At 42.0% G+C, this 21,881-nt stretch overlaps 1 protein-coding gene across 1 annotated transcript in view; it reads right to left on the bottom strand.

Moving 5' to 3' along the window:
- LOC127583099 (thyroid hormone receptor alpha) overlaps positions 1–21,881 on the bottom strand; it is a 375,457-nt gene that overhangs the window by 244,435 nt on the left and 109,141 nt on the right. Inside the window, exon 2 of the mRNA XM_052038850.1 lies at positions 11,033–11,091. The gene's annotated coding sequence lies outside the window, so the exon portion shown is untranslated. The remainder of the gene's footprint in view (positions 1–11,032; positions 11,092–21,881) is intronic.

Raw genomic sequence — 21,881 nt, 5'->3', positions numbered from 1 at the left:
CATTCTCTGGGATTTCTCTGTCGTAACTCGGCCTTTTCCCCTTAGAGCGACGGAGGATGAGGGGGGACCTGATAGAGGTGTATAAGATGATGAGAGGTATTGATCGGGTAGGTAGTCAGAGGCTTTTCCCCAGGGCTGAAATGGTGGCCACAAGAGGACATAGGTTTAAGCTGCTGGGGAGTAGGTATAGAGGAGATGTCAGGGGTAAGTTTTTTACTCAGAGAGTGGTGAGTGCGTGGACTGGGCTGCTGGCAACGGTGGTGGAGGCGGATGCGATAGGGTCTTTTAAGAGACTGTTGGATAGGTACCTGGAGCTGAGAAAACTAGAGGGCTATGGGTAAGCCTAGTAATTTCTAGGGTAGGGACATGTTCGGCACAGCTTTGTGGGCTGAAGGGCCTGAATTGTGCTGTAGTTTTTCTATGTTTCTATGTTTCTATATAATAGAAACACTCAGTCAATATTAGAGCTTCAACCCTAATACCATACTATCTATCCCAGGGATAAGGAAGACACTTTAAAAAAATCATGCCTTCTAAGCAATGAATTAGAAGTGTGTTAAATCCTTCAATCTCAACACATTTAATTGATGACCACAAGCTATTCAAAGTTTCTTTCATTATTTCATGTTATTTGAATTTTTTGATAAAGACGATTTATTAAGAAGTAAATTACGACTGAATTTAAATAAATCAACTCACTCTCTTCCCTCCCCCCCATGTAATGGGAAAAAATGGCTAGCACCAGTGAATGGGCACTTAGGTGTCAGGACACTCTTCACCCATTTAAAGGGAGGATAGTGCAGGACACTGGTTTAATAATTAAAGATCAGGACTTGCTCTAAAGACGTGAGTTTGAATCCCACCACAACAGGGAATTAAACTCAAGAGCGAATTAAAAAGCGAGAATCAAAATTGTTGATCTGACCCTTCCAGACTTACCAGTGAAGCTGAATTTTAACTGCCCTCTGAAATGGCAATTTCTTTCAAGTGGTGGTTACGGATAGACAATAAGTGCTGGTCTTGCCAGTGATGTCTTTATCTCGTAAACAAATAAAAATATTTCAATCGAATCCTATTTGTCTGTACAGCATATTCTACACAGAATAATTTAGCATTTAGCAAATTATAATAAAGTGGATCTCTACCATATTGAATTTCTTTTTTTTGCTGTTAACTTGGATTAGAAAGTTAATTGGATCATATGACCCTCTGAGGTAGAGAATTCCAAAGGTTCACATTCTTTAAGTGCAGTAATTTCTTGTTGTCTCAATCTAAATAGCCTATCCCTTACTCTGAAGCTGTGTTCCTTGGTCCTAGACTCCTCAACCAAGGGAAGCACCTTCCTGCATCAAGCCAGTCAACCCCTTTAAGAATTTTGTATATTTCTATGAATCTCCTCCCATTCTTCTAGACTTCAGAGCATCCAGTCCCAGTCTAGTCAATCATTCCTCATACAGTAAACCCAATATCCCTGGAACCAGTCTAGTGAATCTTCGTTACACTCCATTTCTGGCAAGTACATCCTTTCTTAGGTAAGGAAACAAAACCTGTACACAATACTCCAGGTGCGGTGTCACCAAGACCCTTTACAATTAGAATATGACTTCCTTACTCATGCATTCAAATCCTTTCCTAATTATAAGGGTAATGTACCATTTGCCCTCTTAATCATTTACTGCAACTGTATGCTGGTCTTCAGCAACTTACGTACAAGCACACCTAGGTCCTTTCGAAAATCAACACTACCCTAATTTTAACTATTTAACAAATATTCCGTTTTGCTACTATATTCTATCTGCCTTTTTCTCACCCACTCAAGCCAGGTGCAAACCAATCTACTGTAAGCCTTAAAGTGTTCCTCATGCAATAAAGAAATGGGTGTCTGAGCTAAATTTAACCAAATATTGAGGGAACAATGGAAAAGAGGCAGCTGAGATTAAAATAATCAAGAAAGTGCACCAGCACCTCTACTTCCTCAAGAGGCTAAAGAAATTTGGCATGTCCCTGTCAACCCTCACCAATTTTTATCAATGCACCATAGAAAGCATCCTATCTGGATGCATCACGGCTTGGTATGGCAATGGCTCTGCCCGTGATGGCAAGAAACTGCAGAGAATTGTGGACACAGCTCAGCACGTCATTGGAAACCAGCCTCCCCTCCACGGACTCTGTCTACACTTCTCACAGCCTTGGTAAAGCAGCCAACATAATCAAAGCCTCACCTACCCTGGACATTTTCTCTTCTCCCCCCTCCCATCAGGCAGAAGATACAAAAGCCTGAAATCATGTACCACCAGGCTCAAGGACAGCTTCTATCCCACTGTTATAAGACTATTGAATGGTCCCCTAGTACGATAAAATGTACTCTTAACCTCACAATCTACCTCGTCATGGCCTTGCACCTTATTGTCTACTGGACTGCACTTTCTCTGTAGCTGCTACACTTTATTCTGTATTCTGTTACTGTTTTCCCTTGTACTACCTCAATGTACTGTATGGATGGCATGCAAAACAAAGTTTTTCAATGTACCTCAGTACATGTGACAATAATAAACCAATGTAACGATTTAACAAAGTTATTACTCTCGCCATGGAGGGAAACAACAAAGTAGATTTTGTCAGTGGAAACAGGATGGTGTGGGGTGATGGTTGAGGTAGGTGATACAGAAGAATAACTTTCCGAAAGTAGGCAGTAAAATTGGAAATTGAACATGAATCAATTCCTGCAAAAGACATGCATCAGAATATTGATCAGTCATGTGATTATGAATATGCTCCAAAAATTAATCCAGTGGAGACGCAAGATTCTCCTGAACTGAGAATCCTTAATGTACTGCCATCAATGCATGTTCGTTCAGGAAGACCAAACTGACATAGCAAACCAATGGATTGATTAAATCTGTAAATAACATAAATATATGAATCTCCCTTTTCTTTCAAGAAAAAGAAAGCAGTGTAGTGTATGTCAATGAATCATGCATGTGTCTCGTCGACGTGCACGTGCATATTGTAATTAGAGTTAAATAAACTAGTTGCACAATCCCTACAGCACTCTATGTCTCTGAGTCTCTCCCATATTCTGTGTTGTCCAAGTTAGGAGTTAAGAAAAGCATGCACATGCATATATATTGATCTGGAAAATGTGGAGGATGAAATAGAACGACATTCAATTACAATCCATCAGGGTATGTGAGAAGGATTAGAGTGCAACAGGAGATTGGCACAAAAAGTTTTGAGTAAAATCTTGGAAACACTCAGCAAGCCAGCAGCATATGTACAAAAAGAAACAGTCAACGTTTCCGATCGAAGGCCCTTCATCAGAACTGGGAAAGAGAGAAAACAAATTAGTTTTAATTTGTAGACAGGATGGGGAGGGATGGATAAAATACAGGGAAGAACTTTGATATGCTGAGGGCAGGGTTGCTGTAGTGATAAGCTGCAGGTGAAACCATCTGGTTGATAGATTAATAAGGGAAGTTAGGGAAAGAGAATGAAAAAGATGTAAAAACCGCGGAAGGCAGTGTAAGATTTGAGAGTAGTTTCTCCAGGTATAGATTTTGTTTCTAATAGCCCCATTGTGCTACCTGAGAAAGTAAAAGCTCCCAAAATCATAAATATTTTTTATCACGTTTACTCTGAGTACTTGGCAGACATTATCTTGATGTTGCTCAGAACATAATGTCTAAATTAATTCATAATACATTTATCATTTTTAATTCATTTCTGAAGAGAAGTTTAATGATATTGCCAAAGTTTAGAATTTGCTCAGACTAATTCAGAGAGTTAAACTTTCTGGAAACTCTGTTATTTACATCAGTCAGAAGGTATATCATTTTATAAATGCAAACAATCACTGGCATAGATAACTTCAGCTAAATTTGCAAAGTTTGCAATACTCCTTTGAAATTTTAATTTATTCAGAGGCTAATTCTTTCATATTTACATGATTGAAATACAAATTCTGTCTTGAGTAACTGTTGCCAATATTGCCTGAAACTAAGGTTCACAATTCTACTACAGAGCCCTTTGGGTTGCAATTGCTGTATAATCTTGCATCAAGAACACAGCATTAGGAAGAGAGACAGACATAGAGACAGAGGAAAAGAAACTTCAAAGTTTGTTCCAGCAAGTGAGGTACTGGCATTGATGGGGGGGGGGGGGGGGGGGGGGGGGGGGGAGGTTATGCAATCAAGAAACCACATGAAGAAACCAGACTGTCAATAAATGTTTAATTGCTTTTTCTGTCAGGAAACACAATTTTCAACAGTGACTATGCATTAAAAGTCCTTACTGAGGGTAAAACACTTTGTGACATCCCAAGATTGGGATAGGAGATATATAAATGCACGTCTTTCATTTTAGGATCTAAGAACAGGAGTGAGATCATGTGGATCTGTAACCATTTCATATTCTTGCCCTTTTCCCCATTTTCATTCACTCTTTTGGTTAACAGAAATTTACCAATGTCAGATAGAAAATTAATAATTGATATGGCATTTTTGCCTTATGTAGATGGGAGTTCCAAGTTTCCACTACCTTCTGCAGGTAAATGCGTTTCCTAACCTTACCTCTGAAAGGTTTTCTTGAATTTTTAGATTCCCCAAATATCCTCACATAGTGGTTAAGCAGTCCCTGCAAAGGCATAATAAACACTGCAGTATGATATTTGTTAGGGAAAATTCAATAGGTCAGGTTCTTCCATTAGAATGAAGGGCATTAAGAAAGGCAGCTTAAACCCTGGGTTGGGACAAGGTTCAGGAGATAGAGAGGAGTGGCCCAGGCATGAGGGACATGGTTCATGGATCAGATATCGAGTAGCTGGGGCAGGCTGCTGGTCTCTTCTTGTGATCATTCTTAAGAGATTGGGAGGGTGCACAGTTGGAGGTGTTGTTCTCAGGGGCAGTGTGTGATTTCTGACTGTGGTTGGTGTCAGGTGAAGGGGATTGTTGTATTGGTTCAGGTCAGGAGGTCAGTTGGAGGTTTGTGGAGGAAGCAGCAAGCGTAGGGAAGTTGAATTGGGGGGGGGGGGGGTGGGTGAGAGATGGGCAAGTAAATCTCATCAAGGAACCCAACTGAGTTGGCTTCCTACTGCTTGCCTAAGACAGGCTCACAAAAGGCCACCTTTAAATTGGACAGAATCGAACTTCATAGCAATTTTACAGCTGCTTCTGCAGGAGCTGTTTGAGGAATGCATGGGTAAATGAGACATGAATGCAAACCCCATAAGAGGCACCCAGAAATGCTTTATTGGATACCACTGCACATGTCTGAGGCCACAGAATTGAGACCAATGTATCAAAAATTACAGACTTCACAATTTTTGTGGCAAGTACCAAACTTTTGTTCATAGTTTGTACACATCATGAAAATCAGCCTCCCCTTCATGGACTCTGTCCACACTTCTTGTTGCCTTGGTAAAGCAACCAACATAATCAGAGCCCCCTCCCACCCCAGACATTCTATCTTCTTCCCCCTCCCATCAGGCAGAAGATACAAAAGCCTGAAAGCACGTATCACCAGGCTCTAGGACAGGTTCTATCCTGCTGTTATAAGACTATTGAACGGACCTCTTGTACGATAAGATGGAGTCTTGACCTCACAATCTACCACATTGTGGCCTTGCACCTTATTGTCTACCTGCACTGCACTTTCTCTGTCACTGTAACACGATATTCTGCATTATGTTATTGCTGTTCCCTTGTACAACATCGATGTATTGATGTGTTGAAATGATCTGTATAGATGGCATGCAAAATAAAGTTTTTCACTGCACCTCAGTACATGTGACAATAATAAACCAATTTACCAATTTATTTGTTTTCCATTGAAACTGGATTGCATGGTAATCAAAAACATGGAGATTTGCAATCCAATTTCTAGTGTGTTTCTGAATCTACTCGCTCCCCTTCATCTCTTGAAAACTACAATCAAATCACACCACAACCTTCTAATTTCCAGGGATTTCAACCCAAATTTGTGTGAACTCTTCTTGTAAATTAACCAGGTAACATCTTTTATTGGGGATTATGGAGTAGTCTTGAATTGCTTGGGAATAAACTCATAATATTACAATTACATGACCATGACCTTAAATCTCCAAATAGTCAGTATTGAAGTGAAATTTTCTCACACAGGTTATTAACTGCATAAAGTAAATATAAGCTTCATTTCTGAGATATGACTGAATTAAATGCATGAAATTAATTGCTGCTTTTTTATTGCAGTGACGAAATTTCTGCATCTGAAGTCTGTCCTGTGTTGACTTGTTCTCCCCAAGATGTTAATTTTGATTGGAATTATTCTTGAAGGCCTCCAAATTTTCATTTAAGCATTTGTGGAATATTTGCATTGAAGGTAAAATAGGTAACTGTGCAACTGGGGTGTACCAAAATATATATCATTGGGAATATAGTTATTTAGACTTGTGGGTAAGTTAGAAGGCACATCATAAGAGGGAAGTAAACAATGAATTCTTCCATTTACATAAGTCATGTGGTAATTGTTGGAAAAGTAGGTCTTCTCTATAAATTAGCTTAGCTTATTGGCTTCTGTGCTGTAATCCTTGGCGTGATCTTGATCACGAGACCTTTGGGATTTGCAGTAACTCACTTTCTATTTGCATTAATATTCCATATTGCACACATTCCTCTTACTTTAGTTTTAAATGCTTTGTGAGTACACAGCAGGTTCCAACCAACAATAAATACCAACAATAAATGCTGCCCTTCCTAAAGATCCACACATCCCATGAAAGAATTAAAAAAAAAGTGATGTGAATTCGATGAGATAATGTTTTCCTCTGGTAGTTTTGGTCGAGAGATAGGCTTTGGCATGGGGGAAGAACTCCCCTAGTCTTTTTTGAAATAGTGTCATGTGGCTTTTAAGCCTGCTTAAAGGGTAAGTAGGGGCCTTAGCTTAACACTTGGGTGAAAGGTGAAAGGTATACTTGATTAACAAACAATCCTGATGGAGGAACTCAGTGGGTCAGGCAGCATCTGTGGGAGGAAAGGAACTGTCGATGTTTCAAGTCGAGATCCTGACAATCGACAATTCCTTTCCTCCGACAGATGTTGTCCAACCCACTGAGTTCCTCCAGCAGAGTGTTCGTTGCTCCATATTCCAGCATCAGCAGTATCTTGTGTCCCTGGTATACTTGATCAGTTTGGATAACCAGTGGTAAATGCAGATTAATAGGAAAAATCACTTAATCTTTAATATGGCCCCTATCTTCACAATGCAAGCCTGTGATCCACAAAATCAGACAATTTGACATTCCTGGGCTAAAACATAATTTTTTCTTTAAGTTTCCCTTCCAGTCACATCTCACCAACACTTAAGTTTAATGTTAAGATCCGAAGGATAAACCCCGGTTTAAGTTTGAGACATGTTGATTGAAGCCCCTGTGTACCTCAGTTAGTGGCTGTAAAGGACGACAATCTGAATATTTTCTCTGCAGATGAATACTACTATTGAGTTGACTGTTCCACCCGTAGCCACAGCTCAGCTTGGTTTTGGCATGGGATTCAGACACAATGAACTGTTCCAAGGAAGAGGCCCTCCACTGGAGCTGGGGGTAGATGGAAGTTGACTGCTTTACCAATTATAAAATAGGCCTGCACTGAATCCAGGTTCACCAACCCACTTCCGCACACTGCCTCCCCCTGTCCACAGCCTCCCGCGCTCCCCCCCACATCCCCCAGAACAAAGAACAAGCCAAACTATTAATCTCAAGAAAACATGCCTGGAAAAAAAGTGCCTGGTTCCTGAGGGAGAGATTAGAATAGGAAGCAATGGAGAGCTGTGTGAAGAAATCCAGAAAATAAGCAAACCCTGCTAAAATTCACACACTGAAGCTGAAGCATCAGGCTGGTTTCTGGGGCTGTTTGGAAGTGGTGGGAACTACGGGCACCAGGATTGGCATCTACCTCATTAACTGAGAGGTGCTCTGGCTAGATCCTGATGTTGCAACTCATGTTAACAAAGATGCTGAGTCCCTGCAGATGGAGTCACTGCAGGGAGAAAGGACGGGTTAATGGAAAATCCTGTCCAATTAACCCTGGCATACTTTGAAAGCAAGTTGCCATTTAAAGGCAAGTGGAGGCAAATATTGGATTAGCCTTTCAAAACTCCTTAAGATGGTTTGAGACTTTCTGAAGGCTCCGCAATTCCATTTAGTATCTGGCACGTTAAAGTCTGCCTTAATAGTTAGGTGAGTGGGAAATGGAGTCTGCCCAATACTTGAACCTCCAGATTGGCAGAGAACACAGACAATGCTCACGTTAGTCTGGAAAGAGGAGGTCAAAGTCATGTCTCCTGGTAACCCTGACTATAAACCACAGTATGAATCCAGCGGCAACAATCGACTGCAGACACCTTTTCAACAGATGGCACATTAGCCACAGAATATTTGATTACTTATCTCATTGTGGGACCTTGCTGCAGTCAAATTGGTTTGTATGTTCTCTACACTGCAACAGTTGCTACATTTCAGCATGGATTGGTTGGGCCAAAGGGCCTGTATCTGTGCTGTTTTGTTCTATAATGACTGCCAATCTAAAATATACCACCAGCTGTAGAGCACTAGAAATCCCACAGCTATTTGGGATTGCAAGCACTGTACAAATCTATGCACTGTCTTTCTTTCCCATGTAGTTTGAAGCAGCAGAGGAAAGTTCACTCCTGCCTGCACATGTGGTGTGCTGGTGGCAGGAAGGGGTACAGAACTCTCCTGGACAAATCTCAGCTGCTTTATACCTCCATTCACCCACCTCCTGAAGAGAACGTAACAGCAAAGATTCACAACAAGGAAACTCATCATCACAATCTGCAAACAAAATATCCTTTCATCAAGTCAAATTGCCAGAACATTTCTTTTCCATATGTGCCTAGTGTCCTTCTCTAGCCTGGGCGTTCATGTTTTCAAAAGATGGAAAGATATTGTCATCCCACAGATGCCTAGCAGCTTCCAAACACACACTTTAAATAGATATTTTCAAAGGTTTGCTGATTCTTAGTGAAGGGCAGACAGCAGGGAGGGACACCACCCCTCTTTCCCTGAAAATATTTAAGATCCTGTCTTTCTGGTTAGATCTTGCTACATCATGCAGCGTGCCTTATGAGGCGATACATGATATGGCTGGAGACTGACTGCAGCAGAGGCTCAGCCAAGTCCCCACTGTACAAAGGTGTAAAGGCACTAATGTACAGTATGCAGAAAGAGCAAGCTAACTGAAAGCAATTTGGCTTAATACACTTTGATAAATAAAAAAAGCAAAAGCATGCTGCAAACTATGCTCAGCCTAATTGTACCAAAGTGTAAAGAGGGTACATGGGAGCTTTGAGCTGAAACAGAAGCAACGTGTTGCAACAGGAGATATATTAACCTAAAGAAAAACATGTATTATCTGAAATCGGTTGCAGAGTCTGGCATATGTTGTGTTCATCACAATATTTCTGGGGATATAAACTAAGTCCTTCTTGTCACACTACCATTAGATTAACCAGGAATTAGGCACCAAGTATAGTGGCAGTAATTTAAAGGATATTTGATTATTTTCCTATTTAATAAAGTTTCCTTTCTTATTACACAAGTACAGCAGTTAGTGCAGCCTCGCAGTTCCAGGGATTGCAGCTCCATCCCAACGTCATGCAGGTAGTTAAATTAACCCTCAGTGTGTGTAAATGGCAAAAAAGAATCAAAGGGGAGCTGATGGACATGTGTGAAATAGACAAAGTGGCAAGGAAATAAGGTGAGGGGAGTAGATCTAATGGGGTTGCTCACCTGGGAGCTGGCAATGGATCTGATGGGCCAAATATCCTCCTTCTGTGTCGTTAGAAGTTAAGGACTGAATTAATACAAGTCAGACGAAACTTAATATGCTTGCTTCTTTTGTGTCTATTTTTGGCAGGTGGAGGTAGGGGAGCAGGGAAGGAGAGATGAAGTATTTGGATGGGGTGTATTGGATGTGGGCTGGAATATAATATTAACATTTACCAGCAAAAGAACCAACTGCAGCACCTGACCCATGGACATCAGTCAAAGGTCTCTAGAATAATGTATTCAGAAGAGGTTTGTTCAAGATCCTAGCCAAGGGTCATTTAATCACTGCTACCTCATCTCTTCCACTGTTCAACCTGGTATAACATATGTGGTTTATGAAATATTGTGTGTGAACCCCCTTCAGTGTACACTCAGATTTGAAAAGTAGCCTACTTAGCAAACAGAAGTGCTGGAAGGTTCACACTTTCACATGTCTGCAGTTCTGGGTAAGATACAATAAATCAAGTCATATGACACCAATCGAATCAGATAACAGCAGAGAACTATCTGTCCAGGGATTGAAATTTCCTTTGTTGGTCAACACATTAACTCATTGACCATTTGGGAGATATATTCCATTGCATTGACTCCATCTCACAAGACTTAAAAAGATAAAGCTGCCTTTGCGTGTTAATTCTATCTGAAATGCCAACCTCATCCCTATAGTTTACCAGTTTTATTTCTTCATATAATTGAAACACAAGCTGCAGTAAAATAGTCAATTCATTCAACAGTAAAATACTTAAATTGCTCTATGATTTTCTATGTACATTTTACCACTTGGTTGAAGAACCAACTAACCAACTAACTTATTTAAGTTAGAATCCACAGCAGCCATGGTTAGACTTGAACAAACGTCTCTTGATTATGAGTTCAGCCCTCCAGAAATGAGTTCAGCCCTCCAGCCCTCCAGAAATGAACCCAGAACATTCTCAAAGTAACAGTAGCTTAACTTTGGGAATTTCAAATCCTCACATACATGGAAAGTCATTTTAAACTCAGGATTAAAACCATTATGATCACAACCATAAACTGAAATTTCTGGAATGGAAGGGAGCAGGAGAAATTTTAAACTAAAGGCTGAAGGGAAATTATAATAGAATGGGTTGTATCCATTTTGAAAAAGTGTAGTCTCGATTGTAGATTTGCATTTTCTCGTTCAATTCCCCTTTAAGTAAAACGAAAAGAGACCGTGTGAAAACCCAAATGTACCTCATGGCTTCAGATTTCTGAGTTTTCCTTCTCCTTTCAGAAGCTGTCAGAGTAACCTCCTGCAATAAAAGAACACGTAACTTAAACCTACTTTTGTACATGTGTCTATCTCTGCACACATTGATATTTATGATTCCACAAAATGAGTTGCCTGGTAACGAGCAACGAGAACATATCTTGCCTTGTTGTGTGGCATAAAAAACACTTTCTCCTCTGAAACCCTGTTTTTAGACGCAACAGTGAACTAACCCTTTGTGAAGAAAAAGGTGGGCCTCACATGATTCTCAATGTCATTCTGACTTATGTTCCATCAGACACTTTTTAACCAACATAACTAAATCATGGGTACATTTCCAATCGATCAATTCAGGCAATTGTGCAAAAGGGCTCAAACTCAGCATGAAAAGAATTTTACAAAATAGAAGTTTTATTTAAAAGCTGAATTGTCCCTTTGTTGGAATCTCTCAATGCGTACAGGTTAATAAAACCTCTTACATTGAAACAAATTCATCTGTTGATGACATAATCTTCCACTGACAACATTGTCAAAAGGTGATTTATAGGTAGTGAATGGAAAAAATGGTGAGATGATAGTTTGAGACAGTGACTGGATGTAGAAGGGAGCATTGGGGAGGGGTACCAATGAGAAGAGCATGTGGGTGACGGGCAGAAAGAGAGGGTGGAGGAGGGGAAAGAGACAGGGTGATGGGTGCTAGGTGGATCTGGAGAAGAGAGAAAGAAGAAAAAGAGAGGGAGCAGTTACCAGAAGTTGGAGAATTCAGTGTTCACGCTGCCAGGTCGCAGGCTACCCAATCAGAATATGAGGTGCTGACACAAGGATTCCCAGTTGGAGATTAATCCAATCCAACCAACCTTGCCCTGAATCATTCTTTCTTCACCCTTTCCATGACAAATGTTTCATTTGTCCTCCCCTCCTCTCCCCCTCCATGGACTCTGCCCACACCTCTCGCTGCCTCGGTAAAGCAGCCAGCATAATCAAAGACCCCTCCCGCCCCAGACATTCTCTCTTCTCCTCCCTCCCATCAGGCTGAATATACTAAAACCTGAAAGCATGTACCACCAGGCTCAAGGACAGCTTCCATCCCGCTGTTATAAGACTATTGAACAGACCTCTTGTACAATAAGATGGACTCTTAACCTCACAATCTACCTCGTTATGGCCTTGCACCTTATTGTCTGCCTGCACTGCACTTTCTCTGTAACTGTAACACTTTATTCTGCATTCTGTTATTGCTTTTCCCTTGAACTACCTCAATGCACTGATGTGATGAAATATTCCGTATGGATGGCATACAAAACAAAGTTTTTCACTGTAGCTCAGTACATATGACAATAATAAACTGATTTATCAATTGCCAACTCAGACCAAGATGCTCTGCATAGATCACGACTGCCAAACAAGGAAATGATTTGCTGTGCTGGGGCAGGAGCCCAGAGAATGTGTTGAGGGGAGAGAGTGGGTGGAGCCAGGGAGTTGATGACAGGGTGCTAGGTGGAGTCTCAGCTCAACCTTCCTGGAAGGGCATTAATGTTAACAGGAGAACAGCATGAACGAACACACTGCTGAGGAAAACCACTTCTCAAACTCCAACTATTCAGGTGCACATCTGCTGGTGAGTTTGCCAATTAGGAAAATTCGTACTGACAGGCTGCTTTGCAAATGGAATGGTTAGCACTGCTGAACACAGTCCTATTGCAACCCCAACATCTGTAAATCAGTCACTGGACTGCAATAGAGATGCAGGTAGGTGTGTTTCCTTCCCTAGTGTCAGGTATCAGTGTGAAGACAAATTCATTAGCACAGGCCAAGAAACCATGTCAGAAGGAGAATGAAAGAGAACGACCCATTTCAACGCACCTTTCAATATCACAGAACTTCCCAAAGTGCTTTACAATCATTGACATATTTTAACAAATTTAGGAAAAGGCCTAGCACGGCAAGATCCTAGAACAGTGACAGCAAGAACACCCTTAGCCTCCTCAAAAACAGCACCATGGTATCATTTATGTCTGGCTGAGAGGGGTTTCGATTTAATGTCTCATTGACGGCCCGGCTGCTAATGCTGTACTCTCTGGGTAGCATACCTGAAGTATCAGCCAAGTTTGTGTTCTTAATGTTATGAACTTCTGTAATGGAGGAATGTTGTAATCTCTGGGATATGTGGCTCAGTGCACACTGCAGGTACATGCACATACTCAGCCATCAGTGAAGACCATGGAAAAAAAATTAAATCAATAGATGACTAGGAGTCAGCACAGACTCAGTGGTTAAGGGGCATCTTTCCATGTTGCAACAATTCTACAAATATTCTGACGTCCCACTGTCATTGTACATTATGTTTGCAGATAGAGGTGCATGCATTTAATCAGAGGATGTAGGGAACAGGCAGGAAAGTGAACAAGACTCAGAATCAACCATGATTTCACCGAATGGCAAAGCAAGTTATCTGTGCTACTTATGTATATGTTAATTTATTTTTGAGATTTTCATTTAATTTGACAATTCCAATAATTTTTATCATTACTATCCCCAGGACAACAGTCAAAATAAAACTTGGAAGCCATAACACCGCTTAAAAATTCATCAGGTAATGTGCAGATGGATTGTAAAACTTTATAGTGTGGTTTTATTCCTTGGATGCCATAGAAAGGCTTCAGTTTTGTGATTATTTAAGACATAACTTGAAGTTGCAGCCAGCACAGATACCACCGAACTGGAAATGATGAGACTAGAGTATCATAAGTATTGGACTTAATCATCTCAAAAGTAAGACCTAGCCAAATATTAGACTTAATAGATGTTAACAATTGCTGACTTTCTAGCGTGGCAGTCACCCAATCACTCAGCCATCAGGCTTTTGTCAGTTGAAAGCATTTCACGATAGGATCTGTACAGCAAATGGCTAGATTAGAGGTTTAATTTTATTCTGATAGGTAAAAAGTATGGTTTCATAGAAATTCATTGCAGTGAAAGAGGTCATTCTGCTGAAAAGAGCTTTGCAGACTAATTGCACCTTCCAGCTTTTTGTTACTTTGTAAATTCATTGTATGCTTTACAGAGCATCTAGGACACTTCCAGGCAGTGAGTTCCACATCATGATTTCTGGAACCTTTACCCTGTTAATATTTTCTGTATGTTACTTTAATTATACAGCCTTTTTTGATATACTATTTATGTACCTCTTTTTATTTTACCAATTTCATCCTTTTTCTCATTCTAGATCTAGATTCAGCTTGGGTTCACCCAGCCTTTTACAGTTTACACAGCAGCAGGGCAATTTTTTAAAATCATTTACATGATGTGGACACTACTGGTAAGGCCATTATGTGTTGTCCTTCCTTAATTGAACTTGAGAAGTTGGCATTGGTAGAGAAATCCCTAAATTATGCCCAGCAATGATGAAGAAAAGATGATATATTTCTAAGTCAGGATAGAACTTGGGAGCGAAATCTGCGATTGATGGTAAATCTATGTATTTGCTGTCTTTGTCCTCCTTGGTAGCAGGGTTTCTCGATTTGTGTGGTCCTTCCAAAAACCGTCGATGAGTAACTGCAACCCCTCTCATGTTTGAAGGGAATGGATGGACTGATCAGGTAAGGCTTCCCAGGACTGCAATTTTAACTCCCTCTGATCGGTGCTGTGGAGCAATTAATCTGCCATCTTAACATGGTGGTGGATGAGAACTCTCCCACCTTATTAACTGCAAATTAGGATCCCAAATAGCAAAGGAACCTTTAACTTCCTCTTGTACAAGATTCCTAACGCCACATACATAAGGTATGTTAGTACAAAAAAAACCTGACAGAGGCCAAGATGAAAAATGTTCTTACAGTCTTCACAGAGTTAGAGGCCTATTGTCTCTGGTTCCTTGTCTCCCCTGCATTCCTCTTGATCATGCAATCCTCCCTCCTCCCCTCCTCCACCAGTCCACCCTACCAATCCGCCTTCATGGATTTGGCTAACCACTGACAGCCCTCCTGTGATGCCCGACTTGTATCCTACTCCACTGACCAGCTTTCCTTTCCTACCACAAATAGCTGTGCTGCTAATCACACGTTAAATCTGCTCAACGCCCAAAGGAGCTGAAAGAACTCAGCGGGTCAGGCAGCATCTATGGAGGGAAATGAGCAGTCGACATTTTGGGTCGAGGCCCTCCGTCAGGACTGGAAAGAGGGGAGGTAACACAGTATAAAAAGTTGGCGGGGGGGGGAGGGGTGAAGCAAGAGCTGGCGGGTGATAGGTGGATCCAGGTGAGGGGGTGATAGGCAGGTGGGGGAGGGGGGAGTGGGAATGATGTAAGAAACGGAGGCAATAAGTGGAAGTGACAAAGGACTGAAGAAGATGGAATCTGATAAGAGAGGACAGTGGACCATGGAATAAAGGGAAGGAGATGAAGAGGGGAACCGGTGGGAGGAATGTGTGGGTGATGGGCAGATGGGGAGGGCAGGGGAGGAGAAAGAATTGAAGGCCAGATGGATAAGGAAATACGGGGGCAGAGGGGAGTGGTTACTGGAAGTTAGAGAAATCGATGTTCAGACCGTCAGGTTGGAGACGAACAAGGCAGAATATGAGGTGCTGTTCCTTTAATCTGTGTCTAGCCTCAACTTGGCAGTGGAGGAGGCCATGGACGGATATGTCGGTGTGGGAATGGGAAGTAGAATTAAAATGGCTGGCCACCGGGAGATCCCGGCTGGTGCAGTGGACGGATTGCCAGCTCTTGCTCCACCCCATCCCCCCAACTTTTTATACTGGCTATATCCCCGCTTTCTTTCCAGTCCAGATGAAAGGTCTCAACCTGAAACGTCGACTGTTCATTTCCCTCCATAGATGCTGTCTGACCCGCTGAGTTCCTCCAGCTCCAATGTGTGTTGCTCCAGATTTCCAGCATCTGCAGTCTCTCGTGTCTCCATTTAAATCTGCTAGGACTCTTGCACACAGCCTCCACCCATTGGAAAGTGAAAATCAACCCTGAAGAATCCACTGGCTTAGAATCAACAATTCAGCCTATTGAAGACAGTCAAAGACCACCAAATGGACAATTGCACTTCCAAAAGAGAACTGAGCAATTATTTAAAGGAGAGAAAAATTGCAAGGAAGGACTGAAGAATGGGTCTTGGAATGAGCCAGGGGAGACTGATAGACCAAATGGTCACTTTTTTTGCAGCATTGTTCCACAAATAATTGATTCAATGCTCCATTAGCTCTAATACAACAACGTATATGTCCGCTAGCCCCAGACACATGCTGCCTGCCATTTCTAAAGTGCTGTCTTGGCAACAATGTCCATCAGAGCTGCTGCAAGATAAATGTACCTTGAGGGTTCAAGCAAGTGGTAAACACCTGGACATCCAAAAAGAGGGTCTTTCTCTAACCTGGCTAATCACAACTCTCCGCACGAGAGATGTTGGTTGGATTGACTAGAAGATTTGATCAGTTCACAATCAAAGAGTGAAGTCTGCTGCAGGATATAGCTTTGCTCCAACAATTTGTCTCCCTCCATGAAGGAGGGATTTTAACTGAGAGAAGATTTTGAATGGTTCTGGGTTGGGGGTGGAGGTAGGATCAGTTCAGCGAAAATGCCAAACACAACCAGATCTTGTCAAATTGCAGACTTGATTGTTAACCCTTATTCCCACTCCGTCCGTCTCCCCTGCTGCTCGTAGAAATTAGCAGCATAAATTCTGGCAGGTTAAAAACCATGGACTCTGGAGGCCACCCATCTTGACTGGGCAGGGGGAGGGGAAAGGGGGGAAAGGGTGAGGATATTGAAATCATTGGATAATTGGGAAGGGAAGTCACAGACGTTCCCTGTGGACCTTTTGACTTACCTTGCAGGGGTCTCCAATCCTTCCCCACAACCTTTTCTGAGCGAAGCCTCAGTTGACCGCTAAAATAATTCCAGGGTCCTAATGCGATTCCCAGCTGGGTCAGGCAGGACCCTCTCTACCTAAAAACATGCCACTAAATTAGTGAGGGATGGAACTGAGCCGACTTGGAATGGCAAAAATTTGTGCAGCTTTATCAAACGCTCACCATGTCTGTACCTGCCAGACTTGGTAGGTTAAGATCCACCAGTAAACTCAACAAGATCTTCATGTGGATTGTGATATGGATGCATTTGCTACATCAAAAGTCAAAGTGACTTTTCTTAGATATATTTTCCATACTGCATGTCAAAAAACTGGATACTCATATTTAAATAGGGGGAGGGGTATCTTTAGTTATAACAAAGCACTCTGCACTCAGTCTGTTACTTATGAAGTGTATTACTGTTACAGAGCCAAATATAGTAGCCAAACAGCACATAGCAAGGCAAGGTCTCATAAACCACAAATGAATAAATGACCCAATAATCTCTTTTTGATGGTTTTCTTTGAGAGGGATTTTGGCCACAGTACCAAAAGGACTCCTCTGGTCTCCTTTAACTGGCATCGTGGAATTTTATTTCCACTTGAGCAGGCAGATAAGATCTCAGCTTAACTGGAAAGATGACACCCCTTGCAGTAACAGCACACTTTCAGTCCTGCAACAAAGTTTGGCCTAGAGTACATACTTGCCTCCTCCTTGGTGCTTGCAATCAACATTCCTGATCCAGAGGGGAGAGTCTTACCAGCTAAGCCAAACCAACATCTTGTAGTGCATTAATATCTCCATTATTTTGATTTATTAATGTTAATATTCATCCCAGAGAAATCACAAGCATTTTCCAGTGGACCTTGGCTTGGACAATGTTGGCAGCATATTTAGTACCTGGACAACCACCCACACTGAAATCGTGATTCTGAGGCTTACTTTGCTTCAATCCACACACAAGTAAAGCATATTTCATGTGCCTATATTTTGCCTGAACTTGTTGATGAGGCCCGGGATCGGGTAGAAGCTTTTTCACTGAATGGCTGTTAACACAACTAAGACCAGGATTCAACCTGCATAGCTCAAAGTGCAAGCACTCCCTAAAACACAGATTAGATCAGGAAGAAGTCCAACAATCAAAACATGTACAAAATCAAGCTATTGAAAGACGCCTACCAATCCATCCCCCACTCACACTTTGGTAAACCAGACCACCAGGCTGTGCTCCTTCTCCCTGTGTACAGTGTGAGGATCCAGTACAGAAAGTCGTACAATGCTGGTCTGAAGAGGAGCTTCTACGTGATTGGTTTGAGATGGTAGTCTGGTCCATATTCACAGACCTAGCAGCCAACCAAGATGAGTATGTCACCACCATCACAGACTCGTTCAGCAAGTGTGTAGAGGACTGCGTACCAAAGAGGTCAACCTGGGTATTCCCAAACCGGAAACCATGCATGAATTGAGAGATCCAGTCCTTACTGAAGTCCAGGTCTGCGACATTCAAATCGGATGACCCTGACCGATGCAAGAAATCAAGATACGACCTTCGTAAAGCTATCGGGGATGCCAAGAGACAATACCAGTCCGAAATCGAGTTCCAGACCAGCCGCCAGTTGTGGCAGGACTTACGTGCTATAACGGGCTACAAAACGAAGTTGGGCAGCGTCGCCAGCAACAGCACGTCCCCTCCCGATGAGCCTAATGCATTCTATGTACATTTTGAACAGAAGGCGATTGGAATGTCACCACCCACCCCAACAGCCTCCAATGCACCTGTACCCCCAGTCACCATTGCAGATGTCAGATCAGTCTTCCGGAGAGTGAAGCTGCGGAAAGCATCTGGCCTGGATGGTGTCCCTGGCCGTGTCCTTAGATCTTGCGCAGATCAGCTGGTAGGGGTACTTGCAGACATTTTTAACCTGTCCCTACTTCAATTTGAGGTTCCCACATGCTTTAAAAAGGCCACTATCATCCCGGTACCAAAGATAAACAAGGTCACATGCCTTAATGATTACCACCTGTTGGCTCGCACGTCCACCATGAAGTGCTTCAAGAGGCTGCTCATGGCACACATCAACTCCAGCCTCCCAGGCAACCTCAACCCACTGCAATTCGCCTACCACCAAAACAGGTCCATGGCGGATGCCATCTCCCTGGAACATCTGGATAAGACACCTATGTCAGACTACTATTTATTGACTCTAGCTCCACCTTCAATACCACAATTCCAAGCAAACTAATCTCCAAACTCCTAGATCTAGGGCTCAAAACCTCCCTTTGCAAATGGATCCTTGACTTCCTGACCAACAGACTGCAATCAGTAAGGATAGGCAGCAACACCTCCGCCACGGTTATCCTCAACACTGGTGCCTTACAAGGCTGCGTCCTCAGCCCTCTACTCTACTCCCCATACACTCATGAATGCGTGACCAGATTCTGCTCCAGTTCCATCTACACGTATGCAGACGACGCCTCCGTAGTGGGCCGTATCTCAAATAACAATGAGTCAGAGTACAGGAAGGAGATAGATAGCCTAGTGGCATGGTGCCATGACAACAACCTTTCCCTCAATGTCAGCAAAACAAGACAGCTGGTCATTAACTTCAAGAAAGGGGGCGGTGTACATGCACCTGTCTACATCAACTGTGCTGAGGTGGAGATGGTTGAGAGCTTCAAGTTCCTAGGAGTAAACATTACCATTAGTCTCTCCTGGTCCAAACACATAGATGCCATGGCCAAGAAAGCTCACCAATGCCTCTACTTCCTCAAGAGGCGAAAGAATTCCAGCATGTCCCCGTTGACCCTCACCAATTTTTCTAGATACACCATAGAAAGCATCCTATCTGGATATATCACAGCTTGGTATGGCAACTGCTCTGCCCGAGACCTCAAGAAACTGCAGAGAGTTGTGGACACAGCTCAGCACATCACAAAAACCAGCCTCTCCTCTGTCTACACTTCTCACTGCCTCAGTAAAACAGCTAACATAATAAAAGACCCCTCCCATCCCAGACATTCTCCCTTCTGCCCCCTTCCATCGGGAAGAAGACACAAAAGCCTGAAAGCACATACCACCAGGCTCGGAAGGACAGCTTCTATCCTACTGTTATAAGACCGTTGAACAGAATTCTTGTGCAATAAGGTGGACTCTTGACCTCACCATCTACCTCATCGTGGCCTTGTACCTTATTGTCTGCCTGCACTGCACTTTCTCTGTAACTGTAACAGTTTATTCTGCATTCTGTTATTGTTTACCCTTGTACTACCTCATTGCACTGATGTGATGAAATAATCTGTATGGATAGTATGCAAAACAAAGTTTTTCACTGAACCTTGGTACATATAACAATGATGAACCAATTTACCAATGTAGCTATTGTTAATGCATACATGAACAAGAGTAGACTTTTCAGTCCTTCTAGCCTTTTTTATCATTTAGTAAGACTGTGATCTTAGTACATCACCAGCCCTGCTTCCAAACCCTTCAGTAACCTTGGTTAATGAGAACCTGTCGATCTCAACCTTGAAGTATTCAATTGACCTGACACCCACAGCTTTCAGAGAAAAGAGTTAAATCAGCATAATTAACAATGATCCACTTCTTGTTCAAATGCTGCTGGTCCTGAACTGAAGACCCAAACTCTGAGTGTTCAGAATCTGTCATTTCACTCCACTGCTGGACTCAACCTTGCTGAGATTCCCTATCATTACACAGGGGAATCATTTCTCAGACCTTGCAGCAAGTTAAACCTGGCAAGGATTCGAAATGCTACTGATTTCAATGGGGAGAAAGGGCTGCAGATATAAGACAATGGGAAAGGTAAGCTCCTTGTTTTAAATTATTTTAGAACATAGAACATAGAAAAAACCTACAGCACAATTCAGGCCCTTCAGCCCACAAAGCTGTGCCGAACACGTCCCTACCTTAGAAATTACTAGGCTTACCTATCGCCCTCTATTTTTCTCAGCTCCATGTACCTATCCAAAAGTTTCTTAAAAGACCCTATCGTTTCTGCTTCCACCACCATTGCTGGCAGCCCATTCCATGCACTCACCACTGTCTGAGTAAAAAGTTACCCCTGACATCTCCTCTATACCTGCTCCCCAGCACCTTAAACCTGTGTCCTCTTGTGGCAACCATTTCAGCCCTGGGGTTTGGTTTAGTTTAATGTCATATATTAATATATACGCCTCTTGGTGCTTAGCTATTTTAATACATTTAAGTATTTTAAAATTATTAATTATTTTTAAATGATTTGCTTCAATTTTAATAGTTTTTTAAATGTTTCAGGATGTTTGAAAACTATTTAATGACTCACACAAGTTTTACCAGCCTGCAACCCTGGAGGCGGGGCTTTCTAGCTGTCAAAGCTGTCAAGAGGGGTTTCAGGCGGGGCTTATTCATAAGATATAGGAGCAGAATTAGGTCATTTGGCCCATCAAGTCTGCTCCGCCATTCAATAGTGGCTAATTTATTCTTCCCTCTCAACCCCATTCTCCTGCCTTCTCCTCATAACCTTTGATGCCCTTACTAATCAAGAACCTATCATCCTCCACTTTAAATATATCAGTGGCTTGAGACTAATGATGGAGACCAACTGCATCATGTAGTGAGCTAAATAATTAGGGAGTGAAAACAAAGACTGCCTGTTCCCTAATTAAATTAAAACTAAATTAATTAAAACAAAGGTAAATTCCATAAAAAATAGATATCTTGAAGCACGCGTATTCCTTTAAGGCAAAGAGACGCAACAGTGAAAGTGGTCCAAGGATGGATTATAGGCAAAGTTAAAGATAATATTACACCTGAGGATATTGTTCATAAAGTTGCCAGAAAAGTAGGAAGCCTCTGCACTGGAAGTATTTTAGAATTCAACAATGGATGATCAAGAAATTGATAAGGTAAAATAGAATGTGAGGGTTAACTTGTGAGAAACATAACATTGGATTGTAAGAGCTTCTTTCAGCACATAA

Source organism: Pristis pectinata, chromosome 25, assembly GCF_009764475.1.
Source record: "Pristis pectinata isolate sPriPec2 chromosome 25, sPriPec2.1.pri, whole genome shotgun sequence".
Lineage (NCBI taxonomy): Eukaryota > Metazoa > Chordata > Chondrichthyes > Rhinopristiformes > Pristidae > Pristis > Pristis pectinata.
The sequence above is the reverse complement of the archived record's forward strand: the minus strand, read 5'-3'. Positions and strand labels throughout refer to the sequence as shown.